Genomic DNA, 24,748 nt, shown 5'->3' with positions numbered 1-24,748 from the left:
AATCAATCAATGATGTGAAATCAGACCTTCAGAAAGCAGGCGTCTTTGGCTTTCATCATCTCCTCCATGTCTTTGATTGTGTGTGAAAGGGCTGAGATGTGTCTGTTCATCTCCTCCAGCTTCTCCTTCATCATCTGCTTCTTCTGCTCCTCTTCCTCCCTCAGTGCAGTGATTGTAGCTTCTTCTTCATCTCTGAGAAACTGATGAAGCTTCTCAAACTGCTGTTTAATCTGACGCTCTGTGTGCTCAGCTTGAGACTGAAATCACATCACATTCACTTCAATCATCTCAAAGAACTGATTCTGGAGCAGCATGAAGAGTGAGTGGGGAATGTGTGTTAGTGAACTACAACTTTAACTTTCTGCCGTACTATAACTGTAGTCGTAGATGTTCTGTGTGTGTGTGTAGTGTGAAAATACACATTATCAATCAAATCCTCAGGTAGAAGCATAATGTTGCGCTAACAGGTTGTTGCCCTCATGACTATTAATCACATGATCTGCATTCGCCCAAACTAATGAGCTAAAATGCAAATGAAAAAGGTGAGCACTAGCCAATGGGATTAGCTCTGGTGCATTAGTCCCGCCTACTGCTGAATAACCAGCTGACAGAGATCATCATTATACACAAACTGTGTGTGTGTGTGTGTGTGTGTGTGTGTGAGTCAATAAAGGAACATGTAATTATGACAAATCAGGGGCCCGTTCTTCGTACGTCGCTAACTCGGTTAGCTGGATTTGATTGTTGACGATTTGACATGATTTTGGATTGTTTGGTTCTTCAACGCTCATCCTGGACTTGCTGTCATAGCAACAGGTCCATAAGCTTAAACCTGCTCGAGCGGCTCATTTCATGTAAACAGGATTAGATCGCATCTTGAGGTGATACTTAAAATCTGTCCCAGCCACTGCTACTTTATTACAAGAGTTCATTACTGACCAGGGGCAATAATAATCATTTTAAATAATAATAATAATAAACAAATTTTAAATTGTATATGTATATGAGAATGTATATAATATTATCATGTTGTGTATAATACTATAGACACAGCACTTCATTGAGCGATTTATTTGTGATGGAATAATTACTTTATAATTTTATTGGAGGTTTGCACACATGTTGTACAGTTAATCTGAGCCGTGCATTAATTTAAGTGATGACGGATATTATGGGATGGCTTGATGCAGCGCAGGAGATGCAGAGAATTTGATCTTGACCCTTAAGAAATTTTAATACTGTCACGTTACAAATCTGCTTCAAATTGAATTAAAAATTGAATTACAACATTGAAATAAAAATGTAAAGGGTGTACAAATACTGTATAAAATCGTGAATATATAATTGGTAATCATGTTAACCCTCTAATGCATGAATTATGTTTTTGCATAAATAAAAAAAAATTAATCTTATTTTCTTGAAGATTTAAGATAACAGATTAACAAACAAAATTTTTTTTTTTTAAAAACCCACCCCCTTAGCAGATTTTATTTTGTTGCCTCAGGGCAACGCTATGCAGTATAGGTAGTAAATCACAGAGAAAAATGTAATATTGTCTCAATGTTTATTAGGAAAATCAAGAGGGAACTGGCACTCTTTTCAATTAATAATGGGTTTCAAATATTTAATTGTAGCATTTGGTCCATTTACACACATCAAACAGTGGTCATTTTCCTTTTAAAAACACTTCAAATATGTCTTAGCAAGTAAAAAGTATTTAATCTGACTAAAACTTATTTGTCAATCCATCAAACAGAGGTAGTTTTCTTTTTTCAAACACTGTAGAACCTGTTTGAACAGTTCACTTTCTCACTCTAGAATGTACATTTCCTGAAGAAAATGTGAGTGGTGCTTGCCGTGGCAAAAAAAATCCTCTCTGATGCTACTGGGATGCAAAAAAGCCAAGCAACATGTCTGTAGGATGTTCTGGGGCTGAGATATGGCGTATTAATGTGTTTGTACTGTTGCTAGGGTACTGTACATGGTTGCTACGATGTGTCTATACAGTTCTTGGGGTGATATTTAAAGACTATTGGCCAGTCTGAGTCAAAAGAGCCCACCCTCATGACTGTACGATGTTCTGGGGCTGAGATATGGCTTCTTTATGTTGCAATACGGTTGCTAGGGTGCTCTAAATGGTTGCTAGGGTGTGGCTATACAGTTAATAGGGTGATATTGAAAGACTATTGGCCAGTCTGAGTCAAAAGAGCCCAACTCTGTATTTCTACAATGCTCTGGTACTGAGATATGGCTCGTTAATGTTGATATATGGTTGCTAGGGTGCTGTAACTGGTTGCTAGGAAGTGGCTATGAAGTTATTATTATTATTTTACCATATTGTGCACAAATAACATGTAATGATGTGTGATAACATCCAAACACATTGTCAGCAAAGACCTCCATAAAAAGTACCCCTTATCGCATAACGTTGCCCTGAGGCAACAAGAAGAAAAACTGAATTTCTAAACATGCTAAATTAAAAAAAAGTTAATAAAACTTGACAAACAACTTCTCTACACCTTCATGCACATACATATATTTTTTATTTACAGCTCATGTCATTGTAAATAAGATAACTGAAGCAAATAATCTTACCTTCTTCTCACACCATGTGCTCATGTGACCACATGTCAGAAAAGGAAGCCCTGCCTTCAAATGATGCTTGATAGTGACTCCCACACCTTATTGGACCATTCTATAGCAATCATTTGACCATTTTGATTGGTTGCAATTATTTAAAGAAACATGTACTGGAAATTAAACTTAAAAACACTTTCCGTTGCCTGAGAGCAACGCTATGCAGTAGAGGGTTAAAAAAAAAAACATTTATCATTGATCTATTATAACTTTTATGTTGGTTTGGTCGTTTAGCTGTTTCCTTATAAAGCTCCAGATATTCGTGGGGTTTTTTTTTGTGTAATTTGCCAAGTTTTTTGCCAGGTGGCTTTTTTCATTATATGATGTCATTATGTTGCTGTCTTGACGCCAGCCAATCGCTGCACTGCTGATCGTGGTTTCGAGTATCGATGCATCTGCCCTCTTCAGGGAACACAAGAACGCGCAGTGATCTTAGATCATTTAATCCAGATATTTAAATCCAATCTGCAAATTCGTTTGAAGAACCAAATTAGCCAGACATCAGTTATCAAGATTAAAAGATCTGGGATCTGTCAAATCATCTCAGATGTATTAAGCGAGGTACGAAGAACGGACCCCAGTTCTAATCAAACTTGTAATCATGACAGTTGACTCAATCCTCACCTTGATGTGTTGAACTGTTTTCTCAAACTCTCCTTTAATGTTTTTATTGTGTTTGAGTTTCTCTTGTAAGGACTTCAGTGCTGTTTTGAGCTCCTCCTGGAGTATAAAGAGAAAATCAAGTTCAAGATACTATACATTTCTGTGATATGATCTTATATGCAATATTTACATTTATGCATTTGGCATACGCTTTTATCCAAAGCGACTAACATTTCATTCAAGGTACACATTTCACATTTTGTCATTTCTTGCTTTCCCTGGGAATCGAACCCATGACCTTGGCGTTGCTAGCGCCATGCTCTACTGTTTGACCTACAGGAAAGCAATATACACTCTTTAATTTTAAACTAGTGTTTATCCTCGTCAGTAAATCTGTCTTACCTTATATGCTGGTACAACTTCATCGATGGGTCTGAATTTGTGATTGTCGTGTTTCTGTGAGTTAATACACACCACACACACCGGCTGTTTGTCCTCCAGACAGAAGAGTTTGAGTTTCTCACTGTGTAAACTGCAGAGCTCCTCAGATCCTGATGAACGCCTCTCATTTCTCTCCTTCAGGAACGACTCGCACAAGTTTTTTAACACAAGATTACTTGGAGGATCACCTTTGAGGATCTTCTCCTGCAGACAGGACACTCCTGAGCTTCCTTGTGTAACGGGCCAACAGTAATGTTTAATATCACCCAATCGAAATAGCACTGACTACGCCACCTTGGGAATTGCGCCCAAGGAAATATAGAAGGAACACAGGTTCGGTGGTGCAGTGAAAAGACAGAGTCGCGTCATCCAATAAACAAATTAATAATTTTATTGGACAGGAAAAAGATATTCCACTGGCATCATGTAATCAAGGTATAAATCACTGGCAAGTTTATTGTAACAGTACTTAAAACAGCACAATATTAAAAAACATCCCTCTAAACATGACTGATTCGAATACTGGATCAAATCACACAGACATCACAAATACTGTACTGTTCCCACAAAATAAACAAACAAAAACAATTACTAAACAAAAGAATAAAACAAACTATAAGCCTAAAGCTTACCTCAGGGGTGGCAAACTAGCTGTAAGAAATAGTGTTCTAATCTCAACCCCTTATGTGTGCACAGCAAACAAAATAGGAAGAGGTGCTCCAACCGTGGTGCTTCAAACTCACAGCAAAAAAGGTGTTTCACCCAGGTGACTAGCCTCCCCCTCGGCACACTTAGCCTTAACTCGAACCAAAAAAAGAAAAAAACAAAGGGAATTAAAGCTGCGAGCAGCGATGACGGGCCCAAGCCGGTGGCACCGCCACCCCGGTGGCATCAGTTTAACTGTGCACGGCAGGCAATAGGCATTTAAAATGGGAAAACATAAAAGGACTATGTCAAAGTCATCTGAATTCACCACATTAACTGCAGCTGTTGGTGCTGCTATGACCACAAACCACAACAGCCACATCTATGAGATCAATTAAATTTATATAAATTTCATGTCAGATTATGTCAAAGGTCAAATTGGAATGAGTTCAGAATACCATTCGAATGCTGATGTTGTTTTATTCTAACATTTCTCTTCATGTGTTTTTGAGCTACCTTAGCTACCGTTTGTGCACCAATCTTATGCACCATAAAACATGCTTTCATTTCAATATGGGTGGTCCAATAAATTTTTTTTAATAAAAAATGTATAAATGGAGCCAAATCACAGAAACTGCAAAGATGATTTTAATATCAGTGTCAGGTAAGAGTAAGATGCGTGTCTACATTTTATGGAAGTTTATTATAAATAGCCACTTTTATAAAATCATGTGAAATTTATGTTTTAATACATTTATATTATATCAGTAAATAATTAATTTAAAGACATGTGCATCATACGTGATCTTGGCAAACACATCACATGACGTTTTTATTTCAAGTGATAGTTATTTGTGATAGCCTATATGAAAGGGTTAAATTATGATCAAGAGAGAAAGTCACACACACACACACACACACACACACACACACACACACACACACACACACACACACACACACACAAACACAATGATAGAGTGAGAGTGAGGGGGAGGGTAAGGACTGAGAGAAAGGCACACACACAAACTCACAGGGTGAGAGAGACCCCCCCCCCCCCCCACACACACACACACACAGATAGAGAGGGGGAAGGGGAAAGACAGGCAGATGGCATTCCATAGACTTAATGGTTTGTATACTGTACAAACTGTACATTCTATCCCCCTACACTACCCCTAAGCCTACATATCGCACACACACACACACATACACACACACACACACACACACACACTACCCCTAAACCTACCATCACAGAAAACATTCTGCATTTTTACATTTTTATTAAAAAATTGTTTAATATGCTGTTAAAGCTATTTTGATTTACGGGGACACATGAAATGTCTTCATAAACCATGATTATGTTGTAATAAACACCCCTCCACCTATATATGTTATATATATATTATGTTATATATACCATGATTATATCCCAAAATAATAAATGTTATATTTACCCATGGCCTTCCCTGTTATACAGAAATGTAATAGTTATCAAACCTTCCTTAACTGCATAAATAATAAATGAAATATAGATGAATCATCATTAAAGCTACAATTTTCTCTATTCCCGTTGTTCTTTGATGAACATTAATGACAGGCATCATCAGTGCTCCTGTCACTTTAAGAACAACCGCGGATCTCACGCGCGGTCCCGCGCATCTCATTTCCTCACAACTCTTTAAAGTTCATTTAAGACGTTATTTGACTAATTTAAGACTCTAATATGAGAATACTCAAAATCCTCTGTGTTATTGTTTGTTCAAGAGCAAAAGAGAACTCGATGTGAGCAGGAAACTGACGCGAGTCTATCTATGCGTCGAGTGTGTGTGTGTGTGTGTGTGTGTGTGTGTCAGTGTCCCTTGATTAGCTGACATGAGACGCATCCACACAGATAGGACACTGACAGACACACACACACACACACACACACACACACACACACACACACACACACACACACACACACACACACACACACACACACACACACACCGCAGCATAGCCATACAGTTTAAGTTCACCCACACTATATATTAATAAAAAGGTTTACAGTGCAAATACTGTTGTTGCAAATACTGTGCATAAAATTTGAAAACATTTGCAAAAAACACCACTGTATCATTACATTTTTTTTAAACCTTTAAGTAACCATTTTTTAAACATCTATAAACATTACATTTACATAGATAGACGGACCAGATATTCCTAACACTTTGGGAATACTTTAGGGTTACTAGTTGTTTTGTAAACTGTCTATAAACATTATCTGGATGGTTATTGTAAAGTTGCAACCGATGACTATAATACCTTGTTAAATAGTTTAATAAACAGTACCAGTAAAACGTGGGCAGTACCAGTAAAACATGTAAACAGTACCAGTCAAACATGTGGGTTGTCCTGATACTGTACTTCAAAATGTAATAGTGTAAAAATTGCCACAGAATAAAGTAATTGTTCAAGATCTATTGGTAACTCATAAAAATAATGTCATATTTGCATAAACTGTCACTACCGTATATATCCCGACACTAGCACGTTAAGATAAGCTATGAAAAAAATCATGTTCCTCTGCCTCTTTCTGGTTAAATAATGTTTATAATAATTGTTAATATAGCATGCTATATTAACTATTCCAGGTTATTTATGCATAGCATAAATAATAGTTAGTATAGCATGCTATGCCACTTTCATCAAAACATATTACAAAGCTATAGCAATCTCATGTCATTCCGTCTGTTCGAAAAAAAAGTTGCACTAACTGTTCGTTACAAGCAGCATTTGCCGTCAGGCAGGTAACGATAGCTAACATAAACATATTTTTGCTAGCCTACCTGCTGCAAACTTACACTTTTTTTGTACAAGACAAGTAGAGCTATTTTATCCAGTGTAATTTATCACATACCACTATCTTGTTTTTTCTTATCCTCCTCTTCCTTTCTCTTTTTTCTTTTCTGGCTTCCTGAAGCATAAAATTCCGCTTCAAATCCGAAGATTTTGTATTTTGCCGCAGCAGAGATCGCGTTGTTGGCTGGCTGCTGTCAGCGACTACTGAGAGGGGCCCCTTAAGGGGGATCCCGATAACAGTGTCATTGCACTTTACTGCATTGACTATCAATGGGGCGCTCACACAGTTTGTCGTTTCATTTTATTCTTAACCTGTCGCTGTCTTGGTGCCCCAGGCCAGCTCGAGGCCCCAAGCAATTGCTTGGTTTGCCTGCCTTGTCGCGACGGGCCTGCACACACACACACACACACACACACACACACACACACACACACACACACAGACAGGACACTGACACACACACACACACACACACACAGGACATTGGCATACAGCGTGTTCTCTTGTGTCTTGTCGCGCTTGGAAGCATTTACATGAATAGGAGCGTGATCATGTAACGCTAAGCAAAAATGGATATAAAAACGGACGCTGCGTTATTTGCGTTAAATATTTTTAATGCGTTAAGCTTCCGTTTCACGTTGACTGAGTTTGGTGGAGATTGAATAAATCGCCTACGAGGAGAACGTAAAAACTCAGAAACTGAATTATACAAATATTCACGTTCAAACAAACTTTCTGTGAAAAAAGACACTTATAAACAGACACTTGTAGAAAATAATGTGAATTTTTTTTTTTTTTATAAATTTGAACTATGTCAGTAAATAATGAATTTAAAGACAAATGTGTCAAAAGTGATCTTTGCAAACACAGCACATGACCTTCTGTAAAGCACATGTATAGAAAACACACTCACACTCCTCTGTTTTAAAAAAAGAGTTCTGTCTGAATGAGTACATGAAATCACGGCTGTCAGGTGAAAAGAATTGTAACTCAAATGTCATTTAGAAAATTAGTCCTGTAGTGATATAGTGTCATAGTTCATGTCCACATTAACCACTACGTTGTAATATCAGTGTAATACCCATGTCATCATACACATTTGTGTCCTCATGAATCACATTAACAAGCACACATACAGAGAAAGGGAGTTTCAAAAATAATACAACACTGCCACCTTGTGGTGATAGAGGGGAGGGCACACAAACAGCCAAAAACATTATTAAACTTTGACATGTTGCCATGGCAACATTTTTTGAAATATTAGGAATCCATTCATATGTCTCTATCTGTCATGTTTTCACATTATACTGATGAAGTTTGAAGTCAATCAGGTGAAAATAAGATGGGGATTCAAAGCATTTTTGAAAGTGACACACTTCCTGCTGCCAGTTGGTGGCGCTTTAACTTTGACTCACAAAAGTCATATCCATGTGATCGGCCTCTTACAACGAACACACAGCTGAAGTTTCATCCAAATCATTCAATGTTTGCACAAGTTATTACACACTTCCTGTTTCCCTTTTCTCGCCATAAATTCGTTGCTTCGCCACGGCCAAACCGTTTGAGTTATCAAAAATCCGCTCGCAATTTAGCATCCTCTGTGTCTTGACTTCATGCTGACCGAGTTTGGCACTGATTGAAACAATGGCCTCGGAGGAGTATATTAAATTCCAGAGCATGTGTTTTCAGAACAACCCATATTAGCTCACTTCCTGTTGGGCTGACACGTAACTTAGAGCACGAAAGTTGTTTGGCCCAATGAGGTCTATATGTGTACCGAGTTTCATACATGTACGTGCAAGTGTGTTTGATATATAGACCAAGTTTTCAGACCCCACTTTAGGGGGCGCTGTCGAGTCCCCCTGCCACGCCCGGGTACCAGCTTCAGCCCGGCTCTGATGGCCGCGCATTCCGATGTGTGTGCTAAGTTTCAAGAGTTTTTGAGCATGGTAAGAGCCCCAAAAGTGCCCGAGAAGTCGATAAAATAATAATAATAATAATAATTAAAGCTGCGAGCAGCGATGACGGGCCCAAGCCGGTGGCACCGCCACGCCGGTGGCATCAGCTTAACTGTGCACGGCAGGCAATATGCATTTAAACAGGAGAATATTTTAGAATCGCTCGAATATGCCACATTTACTGCAGCAACTGGTGCCACTATCACCACAAGCCACACCCATGATGTAATTTAAATCTAGATTAATTTTAATGTCATAGGATAACATAAATAAAAGTTATATTTTCCTGCTCAAAATTTTGTAAGTCCAGAAGGCCAGTATTTAATTCAAGGTGTTTGTAGTTCTTTTTTACTTATTCACACTAAAGTGATAGTTTTTTGTGATAGTCTATGATACGAAAGGGGTAAATTATCATTCCGAGAGAGAAAGGCACACACACAAACTCACAGGGTGAGAGAGACCCCCCCCCCCCCACACACACACACCACACACACACGTGCGCGCACACAATCAAACACACACACACCCAGGGTGAGCCTGAGAGTGAGGGGGGAGGGGAAGGACTGAGAGAGAGGCAATCTGCACATTGAACAAGGTTCACAAGATTTTAACAACAAAAAGAAATAAAATCTAAATGGTGGGAGAAAGTTTTTTTTATTTCAGTCTCTGAAAAAAATATGTTGAATATATTTGAAATCAATATGTGTGGTCCAATATAAAAAATAAATAGAGAAAGTCACACACACACACACACACACACACACACACACACACACACACACACACACACACACACACACACACACACACACACACACACACACACACACACACACACACACACACACACACACAATGATAGAGGGAGAGTGAGGGGGAGGGGAAGGACTGAGAGAAAGGCACACACACATACTCACAGGGTGAGAGAGAGAGCCGTCCCCCCCCCCTCCACACACACACACACACACACACACAGAGTGATAGAGAGGGGGAAGGGGAAAGACAGGCGGAGGGCATTCCATAGACTTAATGGTTTTTATACTGTACAAACTGTAAATTCTATCCCCCTACACTACCCCTAAGCCTACATATCGCACACACACACACACACACACACACACACACACACACACACACACACACACACACACACACACACACACACACACACACACACACACACACACACACACACTACCCCTAAACCTACCATCACAGAAAACATTCTGCATTTTTACATTTTTATTAAAACATTGTTTAGTATGCTTTTAAAGCTATTTTGATTTACGGGGACACATGAAATGTCTTCATAAACCATGATTATGTTGTAATAAACACCCCTCCAACACACCCATTTCTGAGGCTTTGCCCATTTCCACTGACTGACATCTCTGATGTGTGTGTTGAGTTTCAAGCAATTTCAAGCATGCTAAGAGCCTCAAAAACAGCCAAAAGATGATTAAACTTTGACACACTGCCATGGCAACAGTATGTAAAATATCAGGAATCCATTCGTATGTCTACATCTGCCATGTTTTGTCATTATACTGATGAAGTTTGAAGTAAATCGGGTGAAGACAAGACAGAGATTTAGCATTTTTGAAAGTGACACACTTCCTGCTGCCAGTTGGTGGACACACACACACACACACACACACACACATGTTTGTTTTTGTGAAATGTGAGGACATTCCATAGGCGTAATGGTTTTTATACCGTACAAACCGTATTTTCTATCCCCTTACACTGCCCCTAAACCTACCCATCACAGGAGACTGTGCAGTTCACTTTCTGTAAAAAAAACCTTGTTCTGTGATTTATAAGCATTTTGAAAAGTGAGGACATGGGGAACGTCCTCATATTTCACCCTCTTTTTGTAATACCTATGTCATACCCATGTCATTATACACATTTGTGTCCTGATATTTCACAAAAACATGCCCACACACACACACACACACACACACACACAGACAGACACACAGACACACAGACACACAAACCCCTTAAAGCTATTTCATTTATGGGACACAGGAAATATTCTCATAAACCATGTTTTCATTGTAATTTGTAGTATATTTTTAAAGCTACTTGGTTACATTTTAATAATACATTATTTAGTATGTTTTTAAAGATATTTTTATTATGTGGACACATGAAATGTCCTCATTAACCACTACGTTGTAATAACAGTGTAATACCCATGTCATTATACAAATTTGTGTCCCTAATAAATCACATAAACAAGCACACACACACACACACACACACACACACACACACACACACACACACACACACACACATACACACACACACGGAGAGAGAGAGTTTAAAAAATAACAACACTGCTACCTTTTAGTGAGGGGAGGGCAGACAGAGAATAAATATTCAGAAGAAATATATTAAATAAAATAAATATATTGATCTGAAAAATAGTATGATTATTTTAAAGCTATTTGGTTACATTTTAATAAAACATTGTTTTAGTATGTTTTTAAACACACACACATACACGTTGTAATACCAGTGTAATACCCATGTCATTATACAAATTTGTGTCCTCATAAATCACAAACAAGAGAGAGAGAGAGAGAGAGAGAGAGAGAGAAACAAGTTTTTTTTTTATCCTGCTTCAAAACTAATACAATGCTGCCATCTTGTGTTCATTGAGGGGAGAGCAGCAGACACAGAGAATTTCTGTTCCCCTTTTTTGTCCTTATTTAATTCCTTGCCATGGAAACACCGTTTGAGATATCCAAAATCCGTTCACATTTTAGCATCTTCAGTATCTTTGTTTCATGTTGACCGAGTTTGGTGGAGATTGAATAAATCGCCTACGAGGAGAACGTAAAAACTCAGACCCCGATTTAACCAAAAATTCACCTTCAAACCAAAATATCTTACTTCCTGTTGGTCGGAGCTAATGACTGTAAATTAGAAAGTTGTTCGGCTCGATGAGGTCAATATATATACTGAGTTTGGTGATTGTAGATGAAACGAAGCCCTTCACTTTTGTCAAAAGGTGGCGCTAGAGAGCCCCTCATCCCCGCCCGTTTCTGAGGCTTTGCCCATGTGTACTGACTAACATCTCTGATGTGTGTGTTGAGTTTCAAGCAGTTTCAAGCAATTTCAAGCATGCTAAGAGCCTCAGAACAGCCAAAAGATTATTAAACTTTGACACGTTGCCATGGCAACAGTATTTGAAATTTCAGGAATCCATTTCATACGTCTCTATCTGTCATGTTTTCACATTATACTGATGAAGTTTGAAATAAATCTGGTGAAAATAAGATGGTGATTCAAAGCATTTTTGAAAGTGACACACTTCCTGCTGCCAGTTGGTGGCGCTATAACTTTGACTCACAAAAGTCATATCCATGTGATCGGCCTCTTACAACGAACACACAGCTGAAGTTTCATCCAAACCAGTCAATGTTTGCACAAGTTAAAACACACTTCCTGTTTCCCTTTTCTCGCCATAAATTCGTTGCATCGCCACGGCCAGACTTTTCGAGATATCAAAAATCCGCTCGCAATTTAGCATCCTGGATATGTTCACTTAATGCTGACCGAGTTTGGCAATGATCGAAACAATGGCCTCGGAGGAGTATATTAAATTCCAGAGCATGCGTTTTCCGAACAACCCATAATAGCTCACTTCCTGTAGGGCTGACGCATAACTTAGAGCACGAAAGTTGTTCGGCCCGATGAGATCTAAATGTGTACCAAGTTTCATACATGTACGTGCAAGTGTGTTTGATATATGGACCAAGTTTTCAGACCTCACTTTAGGGGGCGCTGTCGAGCCCCCCTGCCACGCCCGGGTACCAGCTTCAGCCCGGCTCTGATGGCCGCGCATTCCGACGCCCGTGCGAAGTTTCAAGAGTTTTCGAGCATGTTAAGTGCCCCAAAAGTACCCGAGAAGTCGAAAAAAAAAAAAAAACAAAAAAAAAAAAACAAAGAATTAAAGCTGCGAGCAGCGATGACGGGCCCAAGCCGGTGGCACCGCCACGCCGGTGGCATCAGCTTAACTGTGCACAGCAGGCAATAGGCATTTAAAATTGGAAAAACTAAAAGGACTATGTCAAAGTCATCTGAATTCACCACATTAACTGCAGCAGTTGGTGCTGCTATGACAACGAACCACAACAGCCACATCTATGAGATCAATTAAATTTAAATTAATTTCATGTCAGATGATGTCAAAGGTCAAATTGGAATGAGTTCACAATACCATTCAAATGCTGATGTTGTATTATCCTAACATTTCTCTTCATGTGTTTTTGACCTACCTTAGCTACCGTTTGTGCACCAATCTTATGCACCATAAAGCGTGCTTTCATTTCAATATGGGTGGTCCAATACATTTTTTTTTATAAAAAAATTTATAAATTGAGCCAAATCACAGTAAAATGCAAAGATGATTTTAATATCAGTGTCAGGTAAGAGTAAGATACGTGTCTACATTTTATGGAAGTTTATTATAAACAGCCACTTTTAGAAAACCATGTGAAATTTACTTTTAATACATTTAAATTATATCAGTAAATTATTCTTTAAAAGACATCTGCATCATATGTGATCTTGGCAAACACAGCACATGACGTTTTTATTTCAAGTGATAGTTATTTGTGAAAGCCCAAGAGAGAGTGGCAGAAAGAAAGACATGGAATGTTTTTTATATCCTGTTTCAAAACTAACACAATGCTGCCATCTTTTGTTCATTGAGAGAAGGGCAGCACACACAGGCACAATAGATTATTCAAAGAAATATTTATAATATATATATTAGTGCTGGGCATCGTTAACAAAAAAATTTACTAATTAATCAGATTTTTTCTGTAATTAATCGCGATTAATCGCAAGTTTTTAATATTTTAAGTTTTTAATATTTTGATATTGTAATAATTTCAGTTACTCTCCAAATTAATTTAGAAACAATTTAAAGACAGCATATTGTAAATATGTGTTGTGTTGTCATTTTTTATGAATGAAGGCCAGTATCACTGATACTAAAGTCTCTATGAAACATTAATGACGTTACATTACAGTATAACTGAAAGCTCCCAATTTCAACATTTATTAGGCTTTAAAAAACAACTTTTAATTTAAGTGAACTTAAAACAATCTTTACATAAACCCAAAATAATAAATGTTATATTTACCCATGGCCTTACCTGTTATACAGAAATGTAATAGTTATCAAACCTTCCTTAACTGCATAAATAATAAATCAAATATAGATGAATCATCATTAAAGCTACAATTTTCTCTGTTCCCGTTGTTCTTTGATGAACATTAATGACAGGCATCATTAGTGCTACTGTCACTTTAAGAACAGCCGCGGGTCTCACGCGCTGTCCCACGCATCTCATTTCCTCACAACTCTTTAAAGTTAATTTAAGACGTTATTTAACTAATTTAAGACTCTAATATGAGAATACTCAAAATCCTCTGTGTTATTGGTTGTTCAAGAGCAAAAGAGAACTCACACTCCTCTGTTTTAAAAAAGAGTTCTGTCTGAATGAGTACATGAAATCACGGCTGTCAGGTGATAAGATAATTAGTCCAGAGATGTTTTTTCAAGAATTACTTTTTGTAATTGCAATTTTTTTTAACTATCCACTCACCTAATTTAATATATATTTTTGTTATAGCTTATGATTATATATTTTTATTTTATTGCTCAACAGTAGTTCTCATCGCCGATGAGGTCTTTAAATATTTTGAGAAGGTCTTAAAAAAGTCTTAAAAAGGTATTAAAATTTACTTCAGGATTCCTGCATATACCCTGCATATGCATCATACGTGATCTTGGCAAACACAGCACATGACGTTTTTATTTAAAATTAGAAAGTTTTAAATTAGTTAAATTAGAAAGTTGTCCGGCTCGAAGAGAACAATATATGTACGGGGACACATGAAATGTCTACAAATGTATGTCCTCAGAAATCACAGAAGCACACACACACACACACACACACACACACACACACACACACACACACACACACACACACACACACACACACACACACACACACACACACACACACACACACACACACACACACACACAGAGAGAGAGAGAGAGAGAAACAAGTTTTTTTTTTTTATCCTGCTTCAAAACTAACACAATGCTGCCTTCTTGTGTTCATTGAGGGAAGGGCAGCACACACGGGCACAATACATTATACAAATAAATATTTATAAAATATATATATATTCATCTGAAAAATAGTACAGTAATTTTAAATTAATCTAAGTTCAATTACCAAACATACAATCTTAATTTAATTTAAATCAAAATATTATTTTACAAGATATGAGACAATTTCTGTTCCCCTTTTTTTGTCCTTATTTAATCCCTCGCCATGGCAACACCGTTTGAGATATCCAATATTCGTTCGCATTTTAGCATCTTCCGTATCTTTGTTTCATGTTGACCGAGTTTGGTGGAGATTGAATAAATCGCCTACGAGGAGAACGTAAAAACTCAGACCCTGAATTACATAAATATTCACCTTCAAACCAAAATATCTGACTTCCTGTTGGTCGGAGCTAATGACTGTAAATTAGAAAGTTGTCCGGCTCGAAGAGAACAATATATGTACCGAGTTTGGTGACTGAAGATAAAACTAACCCCCCCACTTTTGTCAAAAGGTGGCGCTAGAGAGCCCCTCATCCCCGCCCATTTCTGATGCTTTGCCAATGTGTACTGACTGACATCTCTGATGTGTGTGTTGAGTTTCAAGCAGTTTCAAGCAATTTCAAGCATGCTAAGAGCCTCAGAACAGCCAAAAGATTATTAAACTTTGACACGTTGCCATGGCAACAGTATTTGAAATTTCAGGAATCCATTTCATACGTCTCTATCTGTCATGTTTTCACATTATACTGATGAAGTTTGAAATAAATCTGGTGAAAATAAGATGGTGATTCAAAGCATTTTTGAAAGTGACACACTTCCTGCTGCCAGTTGGTGGCGCTATAACTTTGACTCACAAAAGTCATATCCATGTGATCGGCTTCTTACAACAAACACACAGCTGAAGTTTCATCCAAAGCAGTCAATGTTTGCACAAGTTATAACACACTTCCTGTTTCCCTTTTCTCGCCATAAATTTGTTGCTTCGCCACGGCCAAACCATTTGAGATATCAAAAATCCGCTCGCAATTTAGCATCCTGGATATGTTCTCTTCATGCTGACCGAGTTTGGCAATGGTCGAAACAATGGCCTCGGAGGAGTATATTAAATTCCAGAGCATGCGTTTTCCGAACAACCCATAATAGCTCACTTCCTGTAGGGCTGACGCATAACTTAGAGAACGAAAGTTGTTCGGCCTGATGAGATCTATATGTGTACCGAGTTTCATACATGTACGTGCAAGTGTGTTTGATATATGGACCAAGTTTTCAGACCCCACTTTAGGGGGCGCTGTCGAGCCCCCCTGCCACGCCCGGGTACCAGCTTCAGCCCGGCTCTGATGGCCGCGCATTCCGACGCCCGTGCGAAGTTTCAAGAGTTTTCGAGCATGTTAAGTGCCCCAAAAGTACCCGAGAAGTCGAAAAAAAAAAAAAAAAAAAAAAAAAAAAAAAAAAACAAAGAATAATCTGAGGAAGAACAATAGGGCTCTGCGCCCTTTGGGCTTGGGCCCTAAAAAGAATAATCTGAGGAAGAACAATAGGGCTCTGTGCCCTTTCAGGGCTTGGGCCCTAATAAGAAACAGAGGAAGAACATTAGGGCTCTGCGCCCTTTGGGCTTGGGCCCTAATAATCTGAGGAAGAACAATAGGGCTCTGCGCCCTTTCAGGGCTTGGGCCCTAAATATAAGTATAATAACTATAAATATAACTAGTAATATAAATAACAATATAATATAAATATATAGCTATAAAAACACACACAATTTGCAAATGTAAAAAAAAAAACATTTACTGGCGGATTCAGGTCTACAACAGCAAGTGCAGATCTTGAAGAATCTGAAAGCTTTCTTCTCTTTTCTGCTGGTTGGCTGGTGCTTGGATGCCATAGCTCATCTGAAGACTCAACCTGATGCCTGTAAAATGGCAAGGAAAGGAATGAGAATTAGCACTGCATGTCCTATTTCTGTATAGTTTGCCCATTCAATCAACAATCACACTGTCATCATTCACTCTAATTACAGGCCATCCCATGAACAATGAAACTGATGGGCAGTCGGTTAGACAGCATTCATATTGACGGCCACCTATACATTCTCACACAGCCCAAGCATCAATCTAACGGCCGGCTATACAGTGAGCATTCATATTGACGGCGGCCCATACATTCGCACACAGCCCAAGCATCAATCTAACGGCCGGCTATACAGTGAGCATTCATATTGACGGCGGCCCATACATTCACACACAGTCCTACAATCAATATAATGGCCGGTGATACAGTGAGCATTCAACAATCACACAGATGGTCGGCCGTCCAGAACTTTTCTTTTTTCGTCAATTTGATTTTGTAGCACAGGAGAAAAAAATGCATTTTATATATTATATATATATTTTTTTTTTTTTTCTGTGTGTGCTAGAAAAAATGCTAAATATCAGTATATGTATAATCTATACTGGTATATTGTAATTTTTCTAGCACACAGGAAAAACATAAAATAAATACAGTCTCTATATATATATATATATATATATATATATATATATATATATATATATATATATATATATATATATATATATATATATATATATATATATATAAACAATTACATGTGTTATATATATATATGTTTTATTTACACACACATGGGGAAAAATTATATATACTTTTTCCCCATGTGTGCTAGGAAAAATGCAAAATATCAGCATATGTATAATGCATACTGGTATATTGCATTTTTTCTAGCACACAGAAACAATAAAATAAATACATTCTCACACACATTCTCAATATACATAAACAACTACACATAGCAACTCACCGGTATGTTATTGGATCAACTTCTCTGTCAACAAGCACCGCCATCGCTGTCTTGACTCTCCTCAATGTTTCCCACATAGCTGCTTCGAGTGAGCTCAAATAAAACATCTTCAGCACAATAAAAACTTCTTTTGACGATCCATTGGATAATACATTCCGTCCAGTTAGTAAGATTAGCAAACAGTTACTACAAAGAGACCGTCTGTTTGTTTACTAGCCCGTTAGCTTTTAGCTGTCAGATGGGGGTGTGTCAAACTCGCTGCATCTCGTGGGGAGAGCGCGCCACATTGGCACATTCAAATGAATAAATATTCACGCCCATGTGACAAATATACACATGCGAGGTCTCGTTGGAATCGTGTGCTCATTGGCTACATTTTCTGTCAGTCATGACGATTCAATGCTTTTATTGGCTCCAGATAAACAGACATTATCATTGGATGAGCACGTCATGACATCAGATAAAACGAGTGCTATGGTTGGATATTTTTGACTATATCGCGGCTATCTTTGCATGTTTTTGAGTGGGGTTCGTTGTATTATGTTCGTAACATTCAAAGCTATAAACCCATGCCACTTTATGCTACCGGGAGACTGTTTTTGGTGCATTATTTTATTGCATAACAGTCTAGTATGATACTTCGCTCCGCAGAAATGCGATGTAAACAAAGGATTAACCATCAATATTACACCGTTATTGTTTCGTTGGATTAAAATGCTCTATGGGATGTTATTCAGTGGACCCTCACCTTTCCATTCATTCTGGAATTGTTTGCTGTGGATGCGTGTGTGGCTCGTAATTAGGACATTAAAGGTATGTGCTCTGTTTTAATTTATGCTTGATTTGATGTGTATTGCTTACATTCATGCAAAAATACAGCCGTTATAAGCTTTTCATTGAAAAACAGTGGTCTTTCCTCGATGCTTGAGGTTTAGACCTTTAGAATGATATATAGTTTGTCAAGATTAATGATGTTTTTTTACGTTAAATCTATTAACAAACATTACACTCGTGCTAAAAATAGCGCTTCAACCCGTGCACGTGCTCATGAACTTTAAGGAGTTAACTATTTCCAAAAATGTTGTTTTTGCATATATCTAACTACACAATGCACAACTGAGGAATTTACAGTTGAACTGAAATCAGCTGAACTGAATCAACACTGAAGTCACTTGAGCTGAATATTGACACTATATTGGCTTGTTAGAGCCGGTTTACAGCAGAATTTGTTTTGAACTTGTTACTGAAGCTGCTATGAAACAATATATTTTGTTGTATGCATATTCTTTCTTTCTCAAACCTTAGTTTTGATTTCTAAGTGATCAATTTATGTATGTGTTTTCACACATGATCATTGGCTGTATGGGTCCTCAGTAAATGAATGTGGCATTTAAATGGCAAAAGTTATTCTTGTCTCTATAACTTATGGCTTCCTAAAGACACGTTTATGGGTAAATAAAATATTAATAATATAAATAAAATGAATATCAAAACATATTTTAAATATAATGAAGTCATTTTATTATAGCACTCATCAGATGTTCCTGGAAACAAAACAGAGACAGAACAGTATAAACAAACTATACAACAAACTAAACACCAAATTACAAAAACATTATTATGTGAAAGTGAATAAAGTGGTGTGTGTTTTCAGTTATAAATATGTGCTGTGTAAATTAGCCTATACTTTTAGAAATTATATATAGCCTAACTTTAAAAAACAAACAATAACCCATATAGATAAATTATAATAATTGTATAATATTAAGCATTTACTTAATATACATTGTAACATTAGGCTACTTTACTCTAGCACAGTAGTCAGTTAAGCAATTAATTAATATCTTATATTAATATGTATGTGGCCTAGGCTACATCTAAAGGTAAGTCTGCTTTAAAAAAAAATATATTACACTTCGACATGTACAGAATGTGCGCGTTAAGAAACACGTTCAAATGTGTCTTCTTAACATGTTCAAACTGTGCGTGAAGCGGAAAACAGGGCGTGTTGAAGGTTGAAACGATCATAAGTCACGCGTTTCGTATAAAGAGATTTGGCCCCGGGCGCGTTCCATATCAGAGCCCTAGTCCAATGAGGTGCAAGGTCGAGGTCATGGCCATGACGCGTAGAAGACGAGCTTTAAACTATTTTTTTTATGTTTTTTGCTGCTTTCCTTTTTCGTGATCAACAATGACAGGACACCGTCTTCAACTCAATCTCTGCATGGACGCGACAAACTTTTTGGAATCATTTTCAGGAGGCTGTCTTCGTCTTCACAACTCTGAGGCAAACTGCAGGCGCTATGAACCACAGCATGGGTATGTAACGTTACGATTTAAAGAATATGCTTTTATTCAGCTGTATAAGGAAATGGATGCGTTAATAGATCCGAGCTTAAAACTGCACATTTTGTTTACACAGACTATTCTCGCCTCATAACGAAGCCGTGAGCTCTTATCTGCTTGGAGCGATTTCCGCGAGTCCAGATTTAACCGCTGATCATGACGAAATTGTGTGTAAGTAACTTCTAATGTGTTTCTCATTCCTTGTTTAATTTTACCGTGACTGTTTTTATTAATACCAGTCTCATGTAATTGTTTTCCAGCTGCCTGTAAGACGTATTATGAATCGACACGCCGGATCTTCAGATACAAACAACCTGAAACTGCGAGGTTTAGCTCGGAGTCGATCAAGAAGAAAAAGGGTAAGATTTATTTAATTAGATCCGTTTTTTGTCAATGTGAGTATTTTTCAGGTTGCTTATTGTCTTTATGGATTGTATTACAGTTGCTGGAAGCAAGAGTGTGCTGGATGAGGTGGACGTTTGGAAGTCCGCGACCATTGAACTCATGTTTGACGAGGAAGACGGCTTTGTTGACGGGGTGTCTGGATGGATTGTGCGGCCACCGCCCTCTCGCAGCCTGGAGCTCGACGAACTTTACATTACGAGACATTACTGCTGCACTGTACATAGTTGTGTGTTTAACAATAAAGCTCTTTCTTTGAGTAAACCGCTGTGTTTTATAAATGAAGCCCTTTCTTTGAATGAACAGCTGTATGCTTATAAATGAAGCCCCTTGTTTGAATAAACGGCACGGTCCGTATAATTTTCCCATATATTCCTTGATGGTATGAATACTTCATAGCACAATAACATTAATATGAAACAAATTATTACAACATAAATTATATATTTATTATTATTATTGGGGTTTACATTTATAATGAGCCAGGGGGACCAATAATGATTGGTTTGCAGTGATCTGCCAACCAATCACGAGGGATTTTTCTTTTTTAAATGTAGTGGCTTCAGCCAATAGTGAGTGAGTAAATTCAAGTCTGGCCGTTGACTCTCTGGTTTCGCTGCTATTCATATGCAAATTAGAGACGTCGCACCTCCGCGCGGTCTCTCAGCGGGGGGCTCTCCACCTACGTCATGGTTCGTTTACGACAATTTGTGGAACAGACGAACGCGACGTTCGCTGCCTCTAAATTGTCGAAAACTGCCGAAAATTAGGGAGATTTCCAGGAGTAGACAGGCGTTTACGGGGTCGAAAATCCCACTTTTCATGCAGTGAGACTGGACAGGAGCCCTATCCAGATCGACGAGGGACAACAAGGACTTCCTTACGGTGGTATGCCAGTTCTACAAGTGAGTGGAATGTCTTCCAGCACCCAACGACACTAAGTCGAACGAACCAATCGAACTGGGGTCAGCATGCTGAGAGAGTATTTGACTGCCAACCAGAAAGACTGGGATGTGAAACTTCTGTTGATGCTCATGGACATCAGAACCACCCCGCATGAATCAACTCGTGCGTCTACCTTTGAAAACATCGGTAAACATTGGCGAATCCCAGAAATCTCTGTAGGGCCTTACGGGAATCTGGACTTGGCCAATCTACCACAGCCTTAACCTTGTCGGGATCCATGCACTTTCCCTCAGATGAGATGATATACCCAAGGAAAGGAACAGACTGTGCGTGAAATGCGCATTTCTCTGCCTTTCTCAGACAAAAAGCCCATTCACTAGCAACCTCTGGAGCACTCTGACGTGCTGAACATGTTCCTGGAGAGAAGAGGAAAAAAGCAATATGTTGTCCAGGTAGACATAAATTAACTGATCGACCATATCTCTCAGCACATCATTGACGAGTGCTTGGAAGACCGCAGGAGAGTTGGACAGCCCAAAGGGCATGACCAAAAATTCAAGATTGCCCATGGGGGTATTAAACGCAGTCTTCCATTCATCCCCCTCCCTTATACGGACCAAATGATAAGCATTATGTAAGTCCAATTTTGTGAATACGGATGCTCCCTGCAACCTCTAAAAAAGCCGAAGACATCAACAGCAAAGGATAGGTATTCTTTATCGTGATGTTATTCAGCCTTTGGTAATCAATGCAAGGTCACATAGACCCATCCTTCTTACCCACAAAAAAGAACCCCGTCCCCGCTAGAGAAGAGGAAGGGCGGATGAACTTAGAAGCCAGTGAATCAGAAATATATTTCTCCATGGCCTCCCTTTCAGGAACGGATAACTTGCCCTTAGGCGGAGACGTACCTGGCTGTAACTCTATCGCACAGTCATAGGGACGATGAGGAGGCAGAAAAGCAGCCTGGGACTTACTGAATACTTCCTTCAGGTCAAGGTACTCCGGTGGCACGTTAGACAAGTTCACTGACTCATCCTGCAACACAGAACTAGACACAGATGTACAAGCAGACACAAGACAAGAGGCTTAACACTGACTACTCCAGGCGGAAATAGAATTAAGACCCCAGTGAACCCTGTGGTTATGCTTGACCAGCCAGGGGTGACCGAGTACGATGGGAACCTGGGGTGAATCGGTCAGGAAAAAGTTAATGCTCTCAGTGTGGTTCCCAGATGTGATAAGAGTGAGAGTGTCAGTGGAGTGTGTGATGGCTGGCAGACTCTGTCTGTTAAGGGCGTGAACAGTGATGGGGTGATGCAGTGAAACAATGGGGATCTTGAGTTGAATGGCCAGTGAATAATCCAGAAAGTTACCTTCGGCCCCAGAGTCCACCAGCGCCTGGCAGTCGTGAGTCTTGTTGGCCGATTGCAATCTTCCCGAGAGGAGGGAGGTGGACGAGGACTTCCCCAACATAGACCTACCCGACAGTAACCTCCTGTCTACTGTCGGGCTTGATCTTTTACATGGCAGTTGTCGAGGAAATCCCCGCTGCACCACAGTAGAGACAGAATCCCCTCGATCTACGACGTTCCCTCTCCTCCCGGGAAAGCCGTGCTCGACCTACCTGCATGGGCTCGTGATCGACCTGTGGGCTGACCATGCTCTCTCCAGCGAACTCGTGAAGCTCGTAGACTCCTCTGGTTCCTGAGCGTTGACCATGTCTCTGTAATCTCACATCCACCCGCAGGGCTAAATTCATGAATCCGTTCAAATCCTTGGGTAACTCAAGCGTGTATATCTCCCTGTGAACTGTACACACGAAAACACAAGGGTGTCGTTTTCAGATTTATCCACTCTGGGACCCGGTTTCAAAAAATATTGGTTTCATGCTCCCAAAACGCCGGATCCTTGTGGACGAAACTCTGATACGATACAAAATTTTAACGTATGCGGCTAAACGCGTCTCTGTGTGGACGGGCCTTAATTTAACAATGGAGTTTTTGCTGTTTAGTGTTTATCCTCATCTGTAAATCTGTCTTACCTTATATGATGAAACCACTTCATCGATGAGTCTGAGTTTGCGATTGTCGTGTTTCTGTGAGTTAATACACACCACACACACCGGCTGTTTGTCCTCCAGACAGAAGAGTTTGAGTTTCTCACTGTGCAAACTCCTCAGATCCTGATGAACACCTCTCATTTCTCTCATTCAGAAACGACTCACACAAGTTTTTTAACACAAGATTACATGGAGGATTGTCTCTTGAGGATTTTCTCCTGCAGACGGGACACTCCTGAGCTTCATTGATTCTCCAGAACTGTTGAAGATTCTTTACAGAAACTGTGACTACAGGACAGAAGAACAGGAGCCTTTAAGAGTTCATGACACACAGGACAAGAAATATCATCTTCAGACAGTGAAGCCATTTTCTTTGTTTGAGCTCCAGCAATCTGAGCTTTAGTTCAACTTTATGAATCAAGGTTTCAAAAATGAATAACCACAATAATCACAAAGATCAGCTGTCTGTTCAGAAACAAACTTCTGAAAAATCCTTCTTGAAAGTGTTTCTCCTCAGTCTTCATTGATTGCTGATTCTTTTTTGCTTTTGTTGAAAGAGAAGAGAGTCAGTATGACAGGAGAAATAAGTCTGTCTCTTCCTGGTTAGTTCTGTAAGAGGGCGCTTCAGTTACATTTTATGTAAATACATTCAAAATTGACTTAAATTGAAACTGTCAAGTATAAGGCTACAAAACCTTGATACAAACAAATATTTATAATAAAAATAACTTGTGTTTTATTTATTGCACTCTTTAGTAGAGTAGAGCAAACAAAATCTGTACTGAAGTATAAGTAAAATAACTTATGAGTCCTCAAGCAAAAGTAAAAGTTTTAATGTCAATAACTTGAGTAGCAGATTTAGTAGCAGAACAAGTTAATGATGATGAGGAATCAATGAAGCAAATGTGAAAAGGGAGAAAGATTA

General features: G+C 38.7%; 1 pseudogene across 1 annotated transcript in view; it reads right to left on the bottom strand.

Moving 5' to 3' along the window:
- Positions 1-24,191, bottom strand: part of LOC307135856 (nuclear factor 7, brain-like) — a 43,042-nt pseudogene extending 18,851 nt beyond the window's left edge. The window contains exons 1-8 of the transcript in view: positions 24,101-24,191; positions 23,389-23,573; positions 22,899-23,312; positions 22,541-22,799; positions 22,014-22,177; positions 3,643-3,911; positions 3,262-3,357; positions 27-257 (exon numbers count right to left, since the gene is read on the bottom strand). The product of the transcript in view is annotated as a nuclear factor 7, brain-like (transcript). The remainder of the gene's footprint in view (positions 1-26; positions 258-3,261; positions 3,358-3,642; positions 3,912-22,013; positions 22,178-22,540; positions 22,800-22,898; positions 23,313-23,388; positions 23,574-24,100) is intronic.
- Positions 24,192-24,748: the final 557 nt, after the last annotated feature.

This window comes from Gobio gobio (genome assembly GCF_949357685.1).
Source record: "Gobio gobio genome assembly, chromosome: 1".
Taxonomy (NCBI): domain Eukaryota; kingdom Metazoa; phylum Chordata; class Actinopteri; order Cypriniformes; family Gobionidae; genus Gobio; species Gobio gobio.
The sequence above is the reverse complement of the archived record's forward strand: the minus strand, read 5'-3'. Positions and strand labels throughout refer to the sequence as shown.